Below are 17888 nucleotides of genomic sequence, written 5' to 3'. Positions count from 1 at the left end.
CTCGTGCCGTCTGTCGCAATGAGATTCTCTACTCCTTTCTAGTCTGGGATCTCCTGTATTCGACCATGTGGCATAAAATGTCATTCATTCGTGAATCGTTGTGCGGTTCGACAACTCATTCGTTATAGTATGGCATGAAGTTATTTGAAAATCTGATGTCTATGGGAAAAAATAAAATTGCATATAAAAACTTACCAGTGTCGCACGTCCATTACGTAACATTTCGGATGGTTCAGATAAGTCGATCTTTCCATGTTACGGAATAGATTAACAAGATTTTAAATAAAAATAAAATGTTTACATTTAATACACCTGTACATTTATTTACATTTTGGTTCGTTCATTTTTCGCTACTTTCATCAGCTATCTTATAACAAAGGTTGATTCCCTGTTCAAAAATTATCAACGATCTCGCACAACTTTTACAATGGTTACAATCATACCTTTCGCCAGAGACCTTTATATAAAAAATCATGAATATTGTCAAACTGTATACATTTATAACCAATTTTGCGAATTAAACGGTACTGAGCCTCACCGGCTAATTGTGTTGTGTTTGAAGTTATTTATCACAGAATGTTTAATATGATAAATCAAGATAGTTAGTTTGATACAGTTTAGTCTTAACCAGATCTCGAAATTGTGCAGTTATGTTGTAATCTTATGGTATATTTGTTAATTTATTTAATGGGTAAAGGTAATGGGAATGCTTGCTTAAAACAATGGCCTAAGCCCGGGGAACGGCAGGATTAATGCAGTGACGACAACTGTAGAAAGTTGAATCGTACTTGGTATGGGACAAAATATTATGTCTGGATGTTAAGCATACAATCTATGCTAATCGATTTCTAATGCATTTCGAGAAAAAAAAAATTACTGGAATTTACTCAAGAACATGAAAATGCCAAACGAATGAGACCGATTAGTTTGTTTAGTTTGCTCACTAAACATTTGTTTTAGTTGCTCAAGGCTAAAACCCGAGACGTTGAAAGTGTACTCCAAGTGTACGGTAGTCTATGACTATAAGTGACAGCTGTGCTAGACGTAACAAGAAGAAGGCGTCAGCCAATCCCCAATGGAAGAGTTGCGACTAGGTCCCCTATAGGTGGGAAGTTCAAGCCTCCTACCAATCCACAGGATACAGCTCATCGAACAGTCGTCAGAACAACTCGTCTGATCAGAGATAAAATAACCAGCTGGGAGCCTGGGCAGACAGTGGAGGTCCTTAGTACTTCTCAGCAATTGGATATCGCTATCGAGAGCTACCTTCCTATCGAAAGCGACTATTTAGACCAGACCCTAGATAAGCGAACTTTTCCATAATTTGTGATTAAAGTTTACAAGGAAGCTCAGGCGACTTTCCGTCGACTGCGATTGAGAGTCATACGGAAGATCAGGACGAGCCCAAACCCTGCTATTCCTAAGGACAGAGATCGGAATATGCTACTATTCCTAAGAGCAGAGCAAAAGGATAGTGAAGAGAGGAATAATTTTAGAAGAGCACTGGAGGAATTAAAAATTAAGAAGAATAGAACAAGTGAATAAAAAGACAGTGACTTTAACCAGAAAATAATTGAAAAGTAAACAAAAAGGCAATGATCTTAAGAGAACTGATAAAAAAGTGACCGTTACAAAAAATGAAAAGTCATTGAAAGTGCAACAAGTAATTTAAAATAATAGGTGAAGTGATATGTAACGACAGCGAAGACGACGTGAAGCGGTTGGTATCCACAATAAAGATCAACCTTCAAGATCAGCAGGATCAGGAAGAAGATAATTATCAGTTCTACCGTCCTACAAGGTTCGGGCCAACATACGAGGAAGTAGAAGATTTTGCAGAGGAAATAGCTGAGACCGACAGGACCGACCTCATTTGTCATTCGAACCCACGGCTCCGGAGTCGGCTCCGAATCCACGAAGGTGAAGGGGGGATAATTGACAAGCTGATTCTGTTTTTGTGAAATCAGAATTCTCACATCGTATTGAAGCTGGCATCTGATGGAGACCAATTCAAGGATATGGCATTTCTTAGGGAAGATATGCAAAGGATAATTGCATCGCAAAAAATGGAATTCTCACATCGAAATCCGAGAAAAGATAAATGCCGCATTGAACATATGCGAAGATGATGTAGATTTCAAACCTTCTGTGTGCGAAGAAATAACCTTCCGATATGCAGACCCCCTACCTGCTCAAGAACCATCGGCTCCCGTTGCTGGGCCCTCTGTCTCAAATCGCCAAATTTCCAACAACGATTTCCAGAAGAAATTATTGCCGACAAATCATTCACCAAAGATAGCAGTTTTGGATGTGGGGGGAACGATTGTGCAGAAAGCGAACCGTGTGGTATTGACCGGGGTAAGGAGCAAACAAACGTAAGAAGAGTGTAACGCCCAGGAGCGTTACACTGGTGGGGAGAATGTTGTGATTACGATCACGACAACGAACCGCTAACACAGAACAACATAAGAGCAATAAAACTCACAGAACAGGGACAAAAAAATTTAAAAAAGTTCAATTTTCATATGCCAAAACGAACAACAAAACTATAGAACAAAAAAGATACTCTGTGGCCAATCGCGATTGGATCTGTGCGAAGTAAGTTAACATTAAACAAAAGACAGATAAAAAACAATTTGCTAGATAACGATAGTTCCGATGAAGAACCCACGGAAGACATTGATGCAAATTTTTGTTGGACCGAGCTAATAAAGGAGAAGACGTAAATTATCTTCCGTACCTTAGCAGCTTTAACAAAGTCACAAAACAAACAATTCGACTTTTAATAGATTCAGGAGCAAATAAAAATGTCATACAGCCAGGAATCATAACAAACGTAAAGGAAATACTACAGGTAAATGTCTAAAACATTGCAGGAAATCATAAAATTACTAGAAAAGGGTTTGCAAATCTAATAGGGCGAGATGTACCAACTCAAACCTATTACGAACTTAAATGCCATTACTTTTTCGATGATATACTGGGATCAGAATACCTTGCGAAAAATAATGTAGAAATTAGTTACCGTCAATAACACCTTAAAATTGGAAATGAAATTATTCCATTTCAAAAATATTTTTCCTAAAACAAAACTCTATACGTATAATGTTCAACTTACATCCAACAAAAGTGGTGATTGGTGTGTACCGACGTATCAGAAACTAAGAAAAGGAATTTTTATTGCACCTGGATTATACCATTCCATGAGCAAACAAACGAAAGTAAAAATTACAACTAGCAGTCAGAAACTCCTGGAATTTGAAGGAAAAATTCAAACTTATAGTGAATAATTTTGAAACAATTACTCCAATACCAATACCAGGAAATAACATTAACGGGCATGATTTATTAAAATTAATCAGAACAAATCATTTGACAGAAAAAGAAAAAGAAGAAATAGTTAAAGTTCTGATCAATAATCAACAAGTTCTTCTTAAACCAAATGAAAAATTAACTTGTACTACCGCAATAAAACATAAAATCATTGCAAAAGATGAGGTACCAACTTATTCAAAATCCTATAGATATCCTCATCATTATCAGAATGATGTAGAAGATCAATTTAAAGAAATGTTAGAAACAGGAATTTTTTTGGACGCTCCGCGTGCCACACTCATGCAACCAGATGCTGCCATTTTGGATGCTCCGTGTATTACACCGATTGCGCAACCAAACCACCGATATGAGGAGTATAAAGGTGATGGTATGGGTGACGCCGATGAAAATTCCGCCATTTCTGATCGGTTGAAGGCGATTCAGCTACGCTTGGACCTGTTGGCGCTGGAAGAAAAACTAAAGGCCATTGAGCAAAGAAAACCCGCTACGGACAGCCGATTGGTACGATGGCATTTTAGAGGCAGACAAGTTGAGGAAATGGGCCACCAGTCCTAAAACGTAGAAGGATCTTTGTGCCAGACAGAATTGAGGCCAATTCTAGGCCAGGACAGCCGAGCCGAGCCAATAAGCGATTACCGCGTAAAAGACGTGAATGACAAACGAAATGGAGAACGAAGCGCGAATCCTTGTGTTGTTGAACGATTTAACTCGTCCTGGTTTGGTCAGACGATGTGCCGCTAGGAAACTTGCTACGACAGGCACCAAGGAAGAATTGGCCAGAAGATTGGTGGAGGAAGGACACATTGAAATAATGGATGAGACTATGAATACGGACAATTTCGAAGACGCGGAAATACAGCCCGCTATGTCCGAAGAAGAAGTATCGCCGGAAATGCCGGATGTGACGCGTAAACCATATTTATTTCGTGACGTCGAAGATGGATTAAAAACGTACGGAAATGATCTTACGCAGGACTTTGAGGTGTGGTTGAACGAGTTTGAAGATATTCCGAAGATGGCACGTTGGACACATGACCAGATGCTAGTTATGATGCGCAAAAAAATAATAGGTGCGGCAAAAAGTTTTGTGATGTTGCAGCGAGAAACCAAATCGTATCCCGCGTTGCGTGCAGCATTATTAGAAGAATTTGGTAAGATTATTCGAGCAAACGATGTGCATCGAAAATAGGCAACTCGGAAGAAGGAAACAGAGGAGTCCACATTAGAATTTATCTATTCTATGCAACGACTTGCGCAAGGAATAAAGTTAGAAGAGTCCTGTTTGGTAGAATACATCGCAGATGGAATCACAACGGACACTCGAATTCGTACTAATCTATATGAAGCGTTAACCATAAAGTTTCATTTCTTTACTCTAAACTTAATTTCTTTCCTGCATACATTACAGATAGCTAATCGAAACGTTTCTCGATGGTAATGTAATCGTTTCAAACGTTTCAATGGTGAGCGGTGACGCCAGTATTGATCTCGGTTTATTAAACATGTTGCGCGTTATTACGGCGTTACGGCGTTCGTAATGGATCTGGTGAAGAAGCCAGAGTTTAAGCTGGCAGATTGGCCATCGATACATCAGCAGATCGGCCTGTCGATTTGTGGTGTGCGTCATTGTGAAATTCGGCAGTTATGCAACGAGCCGGAAGATCGAGGCGAACACGTATGCCAGAGAGGCTGGTAAGAGGCTTGACGTCAATTCAAATGGGGTGTCATCTGCTTTGACATATTACGGAGTGCATATTGATGACACAAATGATTGGCGCGCTCTACCAACTGTGTCTAATATAGTGGGTTATGAAAGAGCGGATCACGCAGTGGGAAGGAAGAAGTTCCCGACCCTCCTGTTACCTAGTGGAATGTTAGGCAGCACCAAACCAACAACTGGTTGGTTAGACTATGCAAGCATAGATTGTAGCAAGATGGGTATAGGTGGACTGCGCCCCCTGAACTCATATTACCAAGCTGAGCTCCTCGCTATACCGCTTCCAGTCGTGCGACAAGCACGCCGTCATCAGATAAATCTGATAAATCTGATCTCACGGAAGTTTGGTTCAGAAACAAGATATGCCGCAGGTATGACATCTACTGATGGCTTCAATACTTCTTCAGGTAAATGAGTAGTTCGCAGCGTCGTGCAACAGCAGTTGCTTAGGGACCGGCTCCTGTGTGATCCTTTCTGTGCCCAACTGGACTATTACAGACGCAGGAATGTTTTGGGCGCTTTATGCTCACTACAGCCACGCAATCTGAACGTGATCGGCGCGCGCGTGTTGGCTAGGCCTGATGACCCGTCTAGGTGCGATGAACTACTGGAAGTAGTTCATGAAATGGGCAACGTCAGGTGGGGCACCCGCCTCATCGGTGTGTGTCCACGACAAGGAACATACAATACGAACAAAATGGGCCTGGGGTTTTTCGTATCTTTACAGAGGTAATGATATCTATAAAACTGCATGTGCCCAACCCAAAGTGGCGAAGATTGCCCTCAAAGAGGAAGCAAAGACTCGTATGATTATTGCGACTCCAATGTCCAGTAACCAACGTCAATGTTACTTTTTGTATGTACTTGGCGATCCAAAATTTCTCGACAGTACGATAGGTTCTCGGACGCACATACAGATGCTTGGGAGACACCGATATAGATATTATATATGCGTCGACGCAAGCAAGTTTGATCACTGTGTGTCCAAGAGATTCATCTTATTCTTTTGGTCTGAAATGGCTCGGCAGCTTGCTTCCAAAGTTGGTACCGAAACGATGGTGTCTCTGATTCATGAGGAGATGGAGGCATCTTAGCCGCTCCGTCTGATCCACGGGTACCGGTCACGAAAAACATTTTATCTTCAGATCAAATACTTTCATAACAAGATTTTAATCTGCCATTTATTCTAACTACCGATGCAAGTAACTTCGCATTAGGAGCAGTACTTTCACAGAAACAATAAAATATTGAAAGACCCATTGCTTTTGCCAGCAGAATATTAAACTTATTCTGTATTACTAAGGCCCGGGTCTATGAAAATGTTGCGGGCACTTTTGTTGCCAAATCGTATGGATGAAATGTCAAATTCAAGCTGCAAGAAGAATTTTGCTGCAAGAGGAACAAACCGATTTGTTTCAGTTTCGAATGTTGCCGCATCATTCGAAATTCATGTTCGAATCTTCCCGCAACTAAATACCTTGGTGAAACTTGGCTCACCTCAGCCCATATGTTATTGCTTCACCCATGGATGGCTGTCAAAACACGTACAAAGGCTAGAAATTCCGCGAATTCGATTTTTCAACCGCCTGTATTCATGTGCGCAATATACCAGTGAAATATACCAGTGAAACGAATACACGAAAGAAATTTAAGGTAAGATGTTATTCATGTGGCAAAATTAGTCATAAAAACAAACGCATAATCATATATTTGTTTATAGAGCAAGTGCGTTTACAATGAACGAGGAATTATTCATTGACTTGATTGAACAACGGCCGGCGATTTGGGATACCAAATTGAAGGAGTATCATATTCGCAACTCGGACAAGAAACTTTGGCAGGAAATACAAGAAATCACCAATGTTCCTGGTAAGTTTATACATAATTAGCGTGTGGTGATTTTCAAGTAGTGTATAAACTGTACAAAATTACTATTGTCATAGTTATTGAAACTATGTGGTTGGCCCACGGTATCAAAGAAACATTTGTTCCCAATGCACTCGCATGTGATTAAAACAAACCAAATATAACTTGTTCTAATCCCAGCGCTTTTCCTTTTGCCAGCAATTCTGATCGAACTGGCTTAATTTTGGGCAGTTTCTCAGTTTCAAACGACATTCAGACATTCAGGCTCCCAAATCAGGTAAAGTTGACACTTTACGTTTCGTATCAAAGGAAAGCTTTAACTTAAATAATCTTCTGAGGGTTTCACAGAACGTAATGGGTCGCTGTAATGTGCACAAGCGTTTTTTATTACAAACTAGAATAAAAGGAATAGTGTTTACAAGCTCCTGAAAATGGTAGTAAAATGTACATCATCTGCCACCTTACACCTAAAAAGGTGAAAGGAAAACCCACACAATCAGTATCTAGAAGATCAACGTGGTCATATAGATGATTTAATAAAAGTGGCATAGCTTTTGTCGATTAGTTTGTTCCGTATTCTGCTTGTCCAAATTTGTGTTCCCAAAAAGTCCGGTCGTGCATTATGCCTGTAGTTGCTTGTATACAATTTTATAACAACGTGCGTATATTTTGTCGAGAAGCGCTGCTTCCATAAATAACATTTTCGCATTTCTTCAGTTGCCAGAAGATGGGACCCTGTCCGCAAGGTAGTCGTCAAAGTGCGTAGCATGGCAGTTTATTTATCAGTCTCCAAATTTCCGCGTATGCGTGTAACATAACCATTCCTTAAGCCAGTGTAGATAAAATATGGACCATTACCCAGGCAGACCATGCATACATTCATGATGATTACACGTGATTACGTGATGATGAAAAAGAAATATCTTAAGTAACTTATAGTTTATTGTTGCAGTATAATATTTCTGAAAGTAAATGTGGCAGTAATGGTATCTTATATCCAAATTAGATAGACATATAGTTGAATCGGAATATTTTTGTGTTGAATTCATATGTTTAATTCAACGGTTGCGCCTGATACTATATAACGTTTGAAGTTTTCTCTAATGGCATACGCTAACTGACTACTTCGGTTGTTCGCCCTTAAATTATTATTAGGTACAGACCGTGTCAAAATATCGCTCCATAACTGTGTGTCTAAAATCACTCTTCTATCAATGCAAATATTGTGCAAAATGCACATTGTTTTTACTATAACATCCACATTCTTGGGTGATATTTGTATGAGACTATAAAGACATCTCCATTTTGAGGCCAAAATACCAAAAGCACATTCTACTGTCTTTCTAGCTCTGCTTAATGTGGTGTTGAATGATTCTTTTTCTTCGTCCAACCCACTACTATACGGCCTCATTAAATAAGTTTTTAATGGGTACCCTTGATCACCAATCAACACGTACGGCATATTGGAAAAAGTTCCTCGCAGGGGTTTAGGAGGAGGCATGTTAAATGTATTATTTTCGATATGCTTATACGTTGCAGAGTTAGCAAATACTCCACTGTCAGATCGTCTTCCATAATCTCCGATGTCCACCGTGATAAATTTACAATTAGCATCAGAAATGGCTTGCAGATGGATGGAGAAAAAAGTTTTATAATTGAAAAATGTTGACCCAGAGTTCGATGGGCATCTGATTCTGATGTGTTTTCCATCAATGGCCCCAATACAGTTAGGAAAATTCCATTTCGCTTCAAAATCTCTTGATACTTCCATAAATGAAGCAATCGTTGGTACTGGCATATGTACTGGTTGCAGCGTTTTCCAAATTGCTTCACACGTTTCGTAGATTATACTAGCAATTGCTTGATGAGAGATACGAAACGACGACGAAAGAGCTCTGAAGGTTAATCCAGTTGAAAGATATCTGTAATTAAAAAATAAATTTGAATAAATAATATGATAATTCCCACACTTTTGTTTGTTTCAGTGGACATGTTGAAGAAGAAATGGCACGTGTTGCGAAGCCAGTACAAGCGAGAACTAAATAAAAAGAATCGAATAACTGGATCGGCTGCAAGCAACCACAAGCAGTGGAAACACTTTGAACAACTGAGCTTTTTAAATGATGTTTTCGCATCGCGTCCAATGGTGGGAAATATGCCAGCAATGGAAGAAGGTAACAATTGAATTGGAGTGAAAATAAATAATTAAATAATTGTAATTTTGAACTTAACTTTTTTTTTAGAATACCTCGAAATGTCAACCGACGAAGATACTGAAAACATCGAAGATGTTACAACTCCCGCTAGGATGCTTCAGATGGCAGGACCAAGTAAACCGGCCATGCGTACTAAAAAAGATCTTGTTTCCATCGCAAATGAGTTATTGAATTTAGAGAAGGACAAGACAGAAAGGTTTAATTTAAACGACAGCGAATACCATTTTGCTATCAGCATTATAGAACCTCTTAAAGCAATACCAAAAAAATACCAGCTTGCAGCACGCATGAACATTATGGAAGTAATTTCAAAATTCCAAAACATGGAAGACGAATAAATACTTTTGTTTCATTCTTTAAGTATTGTAATGTATTGTATTCATACTTCAAATTAGCATGAAAGAAACAATTAGGGATCGATTCCTATAAAGTAGAAAAAAGTATAAACGTTTTTACTTTGTCGAAAAAATTTTACAAGACCGCTACAAAATCGCATCGCGCTGCGAACCATTGATAAAAGAAAAATTTTGAATATACGCAAGCTTTCAATGCTTGTTTGTACCACGCAGATGTATAAGTTCGTATACGTATACGCTTCAATACAAGGCCCGAATGGAAAGTGAATAGAATTCATCGATACAAGAGTCAGTAATATACTTACCTTAAGGTTATCATGAGCCGGGCCTCAGGACTGATGTACGCATTGTTTTTCTTCGCCTTTTCTATGCTGTTCCTTATATAACCAAGTATATAAAAAAAGGTTCCTTTATCCATACGCATATATTCATGAAATTTTACTGGGTCGCGAAGCAATTGCGGGAACAACGTTGAAAATTCACATTTTATGCCACGTTCTTGCAGCAGAGCAGTTTTTCCCGGTCTCTGCAATGCTGCTTCTGCCATCAAGCATACCATCAAAGTTGACGATCCTCCTTCAAGCGTGCAAAAGTTATTTAAATTGGGTGAAGCACTTTCCATCTCGTTTTCCATCCGTGTTTATTGTTCAACTGTTGATTTGCTAATAAACGCCATTGTTTATTTTGAAAAGATGACATCTTTCAATTTGACATAACACTGTTGCTTGTTGCAACTATGATATTCATAGACCACATCACTTTGTTGCCAAGGCACAAATGCTGCCGCAACTTTTTCATAGACCCGGGCCTAAACGGTAAATAAATTACTCAACAACAATAAAAGAAGCTCTAGCAATAATTAGGGTTCGTCAGGCTTAGATACAACACCGGAGAATTTTATCTTCAATATTGACATTGAAACAGAAGATATAGAAGCTCCCGGCAAGTACAAGGACGTTATTACAGGGTGGATACGAATTTATGAACCGAAAGATTGTGCGCGTAGAGAAAATGAGTTACACATTAAAGTGAGTGACGATATTTCGGTGCGTACGCGCATCCATTGGAAAGAAAAACAGTAAAAACGCAAGTAGAAGGGTGGCTACGGGATGGTGTGATTCGTCCGTCCGTCCGTCCGTCGAGTAGTCCATACGCTAGTGCGATTGTGGTTGCACCGAAGAAAGACGGATCGCGTAGAGTATGTGTAGATTATCGGGAAATAAATCGGAAGATCATACGTGATTCGTACCCGTTGCCAATCGTGGAAGATCAAATTGACCAGTTAGAAAGTGCACGAGTCTATTCGACGTTAGACCTTAAAAATTCATATTTCCATGTGCCAATTGCTGAAGACAGTCGCAAATACACGTCGTTTGTTACGCAAGAAGGACAGTACGAGTTCTGCAAAGCTCCGTTTGGATTGTGTCTTAGTGGTAGCGCATTAATTCGGTGTTGCGTGAACTAAGTAACGATGGAACCGTGTTAGCATTTGTGTTAGCGGACTGTTGCATCCGGTGCTAGCTCCCATAAAATTGCGTATTGTTGGTGTGTAATTAAGGCTTAATTTGAACCGTGCGCCTCGTGATACCTTTGGTTATTGGGTTCTCTTCAATTGGTCACCGAGTTGAACTTCAGCTGGATGCAGTAAAGCAGTCAATATATGCAATCGTCACATTTTCGGAAAAATCCGTAAAGTCTTCTACAGAGGTGTGCGCACGACGGGATAACCTCAAAAAGCTGTACGAACGTTTCAGCCCCAACAAATCGGTATACTGAAACAAAACAAAATGGACTACACAGAGGTTGCACCACGAAACTTAGGTAAAGAGAAACTGTATGACTAAATTCATTTAGATTTCCCTACTAAAAAGATCGATGTGTAGATATTTTTGAAACAAAAATGTAAACCTTGGTAAACCAAGCGCTGGCTACCTTGGTTCCTGTTGCAACCTTGGGTATCTAAGAACCTTGCAGGAATGTGTCATAAGAAAATAAAGAGAAGGAGATCGTTAACAGACGAAAGAGCAGTGCTTTGTGCTTTGTGCTTTGGGAAAAATATAAAAGAGAATCATATATATATATATATATATAGTTATAGGTGGTATAATTACATTATATGTAAGATAATGTAATGTCATACCCGAACCACACAACCTTGCCCAACTGACAGTTACGCCAATGTCAGTTGGATGAGCCGCGCAAGGCTCCAAAACAGACACTCCTCATCTGATCTCGAGGGAATAAAGAGCTAGTTTAATAAAAGGGACCCCCATGACTTATTATTGGCGCAGCCGGTAGTCGTTGATTAGGAAATATAACAGTGCTAGTAAGTGATAACAAGCTTACACAGTTAGCCCGAATTTGCAGCTACTACCAGATAGGGCTACATATTCATCTCCATACGATTAAAAAGTGCGGACGATTTGTGGCAACGCCGTTTCCAGCTCAGCGATAGGACCATCCTCTTCCCTTTCTCTTTAACCTGCAGTGGATTGAGGTTAGGTACCACACGTGTTGTTTCACACACGTACGCACAGGTAAGCCAGTTTTTTTTTTTTTTTTTTGTGTGTCAGTGAAAGACAAAGTAGAAAAAACGTTTGCTACTGTGCAACGAATAAATTTTTTTTATTTATTCGTATTCGTAAATTAAGTGACTTAAAAAGTGCTTAATGTTGATGGGAATACATTCGTAGCGAAACGTGGTTATCCCTATACATGGATTGGAGAAATACCGTTACAGAAAGTGCATCAGATTCAGATTCGTTATCTCACGATTCGGATAATCTCTCTCACATACCAATAAAAGCAGATCTTCCAATTGGTAATTTACACATAGAAAATAATCGTGCCATGGGACAAATACAATCTCAAATCGAACAGCTTACGCACCTTGTTCAGACACTTGCCGTAACGCAGGAGCGTCAAACGCAACAAATCCTATCGTTGTCATCTACGAACAAGGATGATTCAAGCAACGGTACTGCTGTGGGCGTTGACCCTACCTTATCGATAAACGCATTTTACAAAATACCGGATACCATAAAAGCGATACCGGTATTTGAAGGGAATAAGAAACATTTATTCTCGTGGATTAAAACCGCTGAAAATGCTCTGAATATTTTTCAAGATAACGTTCATCCAGCTATCTTCCGAATGTATGAGGAAGCTGTTATAAATAAAGTGCAGGGTCGTGCAAGGGACATAATTTGTCTCGAGGGCACCCCACACGAATTTAATGAGGTGAAAGAAATTCTATTAAATGGATTAAGTGATAAATTTGATTTGTCAACTCATATGAGCCAGCTATGGCAAAATAAAATGAATAGCACTTCTAATATTAGAAGTTATTATCTCCAAACAAAAGAGCTTATTCAAAAAATTAAAATGTTGGCCAAAAGGAACGAAAAATATAAAGGCAGTTGGTCTGCAATTAACAGTTTTATAGATGAAACAAGCTTAGCTGCATTCATTGCTGGAATTTCTCACCCTTATTTTGGATATGTGCAGGCAGCACGTGTTGAAGATTTAGAAGAAGCATATTCGTTTTTATGCAAATTTAAATCTAACGAATCTACAACAGTTATTGTTATGTTCATTATTAAAAAATTGCTCTCATTTCAACAAAAGTCTCATCTGTCGGAAAAAAACTAAAAATCTAATTCAAGATTTCCATGATGGTGTTCTAGATAGGTTCAATTATTTAAACACCAATACTATAGAGCACAGGCTACCATATTAGATCCGCGATTCAAAAAAGATGGCTTCGACAATGACGATGAATTTAAAAAATGTTATGATAGCATAGCTTCAGAAATGAAAAAAAATTACAGAAATTAACGATACAAATAGCGAACCACAACAAGAAACACAAGTAGAACAGGAAAATTGTGACAGTTTTTGGTCAGCATTTGATAGCAATAGAAAAGAAACTAGGTGTGTTTCGCTTAGTAAAAGATCCTGTAACAGTACTGAGTTTGATAGTTACTTAGCAGAACCATTCTTAGATCGTCAAGAAGATCCATTACTATGATGGCATCTTAAAAAACCTTCCAAATAATGTTGGATAAATTATGTATTCCGGCATCATCTGTACCCTGCGAGCGAGTGTTCTCAAAGGCAGCGGAAGTTGAAACGGAGAAACGCAACCGGTTAAAACCGAAAAAATTTAACAAAATTTTGTTTATAAAGCATAACGCTGTAGTTTGTAAGAAATCATAAAAAAACTTAATGTAATTTTTGAGATTATCGTGAAATGTACATCTTATGTATGAATAAATTTTGTCAGTATGTTCTATAACTCAATTTTTTGTAATGTTTATCAAGATACATCCATAATGACTTGTAACTAATATTATGTATATGTACTATGTATATTTTTTTAATATAATAGATAGATATACATACATATGTGTATATGATGTGAGTGTCGACGTGGACGAAAAGAGAAAGAGAACGGAAAGAGAAAATGTGAAACCTATAAAAAGAGAGGAACAAGGAGTCGCTTACAGGAGCTTCACGAATAAAGTGGCAAAAACAGATCCGCTCTGAGTGATCCTGATCGTGGTTATTTCTTATCTTTTCATTACATGGGGGCTCGTCCGGGATGTGATTTGGTTCAAGTACATCATCGTGATTAAGTTGTAAAGTGTAAAAAGTTGTTGAACAAGTTGTAGAGACGTTGTTGTATACTTGAACTATTTTTCAAATTGTTATGGAATTGTTGTAAAGCTGTGAAACAGCGGTTGCGGAACTTCGGCGAAAGTGTTGCTTAATTTTGTTTGGCTAGATTGTTGCCAGTTGTACGCAGTGGTGGAACATTAGAGACACATTATGGATCCTAGTTAGAGGTTAGTGTACCGATAAAGAACTCCACCTTCACGTTGAAGCGGCGTAAAATGAACAACTGTGATGCAACGATGGAAGTGCCGATGGCCAAGCGACGAGCATCGTTAGGGCGCTCCGATCACCATGACATGACGATCCAATAGCTCGGTGCAGTTTCTGCCGTGTTTGATCCGCCGGCCCTTGCTCAAACGGGTCTGCATAGCTACATGATGCATTGCCAACGCAGTTAGCACCGACACTAACAGCCATACCGCCGCCATCGCAAGGAGCACCGGTGTCTTCGCAAGCAGCATCATCGCCATTCTTTAAAAATGGTCAGATGGGTCAACAACCTCCGGGCAACGCCGTTGTGCTGCAAACCTTGCACTTGATGCAACACCACCCCAAGTAACCCAAAGCTGATCCTGGATGCTTGATATAACAGCATTACAGAGTTCCGGTATGAAGCTGAATCAGGAGTTACGATCGAAGCCTGGTTCACACGCTACGAGGACCTGTTCGTCAAGGACGCTTCGCGGTTAGGCGAGGAAGCGAAGGTAAGATTGGTGGGTAAGTTGGAAACCGCGAAACAAGCGCGAGTTAGCAACGGTGAGTCGACGAGCGACAACGATATATGCTGATGCAGCGATCGTCAGCAGTTGTTGGCGCAAACACCGGGTCAACGTATGGAGTTGGTCTATTCACGTTATGTTGATATCGGCTCGCTCGCTAAGTTTAATAAAAATAGTCAGTTGATTTCTAGCAATCGAAGAGTCCACCTCGTTTCAATTAAACGAAAGAAAATAACTCGCGTTATATCAGCTATATTTTACAACGCTCACCACGTGATTTATCGTTCGAGCTGAAATCGCCTTTTGGATGCAGAGATTCTCTCCTTAGCATGCGCTATAAATGTTTTCAAATCTCTAAGAAGCGCACGGAGGATTTTATCGCATTCTCCCGTCGTGTAAACCGAACATGCGTCGAGTTCCAATTTGCGAGCATAAACGAAGAGACATTTAAGTGCCTAATGCTGGCGCGGGAAAATCCGACTCCCGTCTCCTCGTGGCCCTGGCTGGAATGTAGCTGGACCGTCGTGCCAGTTTGCATACCAAGTGGAGCGGTCTGAACGGTTTGAGAATACTACTAGAATGACCCGATGGTGAAGATAGTTCGTTCTTGAAAATATCCCTGAGTTCCAATGTTATTGGGACTTAGGGTTTTTCAAAGAAGAACGAATTCATTTATTTTTATTTAATTTATTCTCCGTGGGGATTTTAATACGTTGGAAAGAGTGTTTGGAAGCTGGCGGATGAACCAGCTCTGTCCCTTAGCAAGGGAGGGTGGAACCTCCTTGACACTGCGGCAGGATTAATGGTGAGTCCGTCTCCGCCCCTCTAAAATCTGGCAAGCAGGGCAAGGCCCTGCTTTACCCTGGTCTGGCACTGAGATGTAGCCTCTTGAGGGCTAGACTTCAACCCTCGCGGGATCTCACTGCATGCAAAGGCAACCCCGGGATAGTGTGAAGGGACTACAGTTAGCGAACTGGAGTTGGGGCCCTTATAGAATGGAAGTCGAAAATTTTAACAAATCCGAAGTTATAGAAGTGGAGAGCGACGATGAGGCGTCTACGTCGCTCTTGATCCAGCAAGTGCTAACTTTAACGAAAATGCTGGCTTTTTCGGGTTTGAATCGCAAGGCCAAGAAGCCCAAACAGGACGGTCCAACAGCTGTCCTTGGGAAGTTCCGGGCCTTGGTGGAGAGTGCGCGCCAGGACGAAGTGGTGGAGGCTAAGCCTAAGCTGCTTCGCAAAGTCCTGGTGCTACTCGAGGATCTCCTCCGGGAGAAAGAAGCGCGAGAGGCGCGAGCGGAGAAGGCGAACTCCGCTAAGGATGAAGCGGTGCAGACAACTGCACCGCAAATGCAGAAGGATGAGTACGTCGTTCAGACGAAGAAGGGACGCAAGCCAAAGCCCCCTATCAAAAGCCGTTCGAATTCTGCCGCACAGGCACAGAACAAGGTGAATGCGGTTAAGCCTCGAAAGGCTTTCGAGAAGCCTAAGCCAGCTCCACCTCAAAAGGCCAAGAAGGCCAAGAAGAACAAACCGCGCAAGCGACCAGAAGCTGTCCTGGTTGCCTCGCAAGAGTCGGTGTCGTATGCGGAGATCCTGAAAGGACTTCGCACGAACGAATGCCTGAAGCAAGTCGGGCAACAGGTTGAGAAGATTCGTCGTGCTCAAAATGGCAACATGCTAATTGAGCTGAAACGGGGCGAATCAACACATTCGGTTGCGCCTATTATAGCAGAGGTGCTGAGCGAGAAGGCCACTATTCGGCCTCTAGCTCCAACTAAGATGTTGGAGTTACGCGATCTCGACGAGATCGCAACAGTGGGGGAGATTGCCGAGGCTCTGAAGGAGCAGGCTGAAATCTCCATCGACGAGAATATGATCCGGCTCCGCAAGGGCCGGGAAGCGGGCATCCAAACGGCGTTTCTAAAGTTGGGTGTACCACAGGCGGAAAAGCTCACCAAGACTGGTGAGCTTAAAGTAGGTTGGAGTGTCTGCCACATTCGCCAGGCTCGGCGAGTGGCACGATGTTTCAAGTGTTGGTGTGTAGGGCATCTTAACTATGCCTGCACCAAGGAGGACCGCAGTAAGCTCTGCATGAACTGCGGTCAAGAGGGCCATAAACGGAGCGAATGCTCCAACCAGATGGCCTGTCTGGATTGTTTGGGCGACGTGGCATCCAAACACACCACGGCTAGCGCCGCGTGTCCGAAACGTCACGTCGTTTATAAGAAACGCAATGGTTAGAGTGATGCAACATAACCAAAATCATTGCGTGGCCTCGTTCCACCTAATGTGGCAAACGGCGGCCGAAGAGAGAGTAGATGTGGTGCTAGTGGCAGATCCGGCGAGAGAATACTCGCACAATAAGAACAACTACCATTGTACGGATGAATCCGCCGCTATCATAACAACGGGCAACTTTCCTGTACAACGTGTCATAACATCGACACAAAAGGGTTTGGTGGCAGTCGTCATAGACGACATTACATTCTGTTGCTGTTATGCCCCACCCAGTTGGACAGAGGAGGAATTCGCAGTGCTACTGGACAACCTGGTACTGTCAGTGACACTATACGAGCAAGCAATCAATGCTAGGTGCAGTTGTGTATGTCGTTATATCGTTATCATTGAGGATGTTGTTTGTGAGTGGAAAATTCCAACGGATGATGTTTGTTATCAGTTCAAGTGTGGATTATTTATTGATTGCAAGTGGTGAGGAGTGAACCGAATAGTATATAAAGTAGATCACGAACAGTATAAATTAATCATAACGATGGAAGACGATCAGTATCAAAACGACAGTTCTACCGACGACGTCGTAGAGCAGAGCGAAGAAATAGTGATCAGTGACAAAGTGTTGAAGTTGTTTCTTCAAATATGGATTTGGCTGGGCAAGAATCTTGACATGATGAGCGCATGGATAGCCCACGAGGATTTGGAGGAGACTTCGGAAGCGACCTTGACGACAGCGACATCGAAGTACCCAGTGATTCCGGAGAACC

Source organism: Anopheles marshallii, chromosome 3, assembly GCF_943734725.1.
Source record: "Anopheles marshallii chromosome 3, idAnoMarsDA_429_01, whole genome shotgun sequence".
Classification (NCBI taxonomy): Eukaryota; Metazoa; Arthropoda; class Insecta; order Diptera; family Culicidae; genus Anopheles; species Anopheles marshallii.
The sequence above is the reverse complement of the archived record's forward strand: the minus strand, read 5'-3'. Positions refer to the sequence as shown.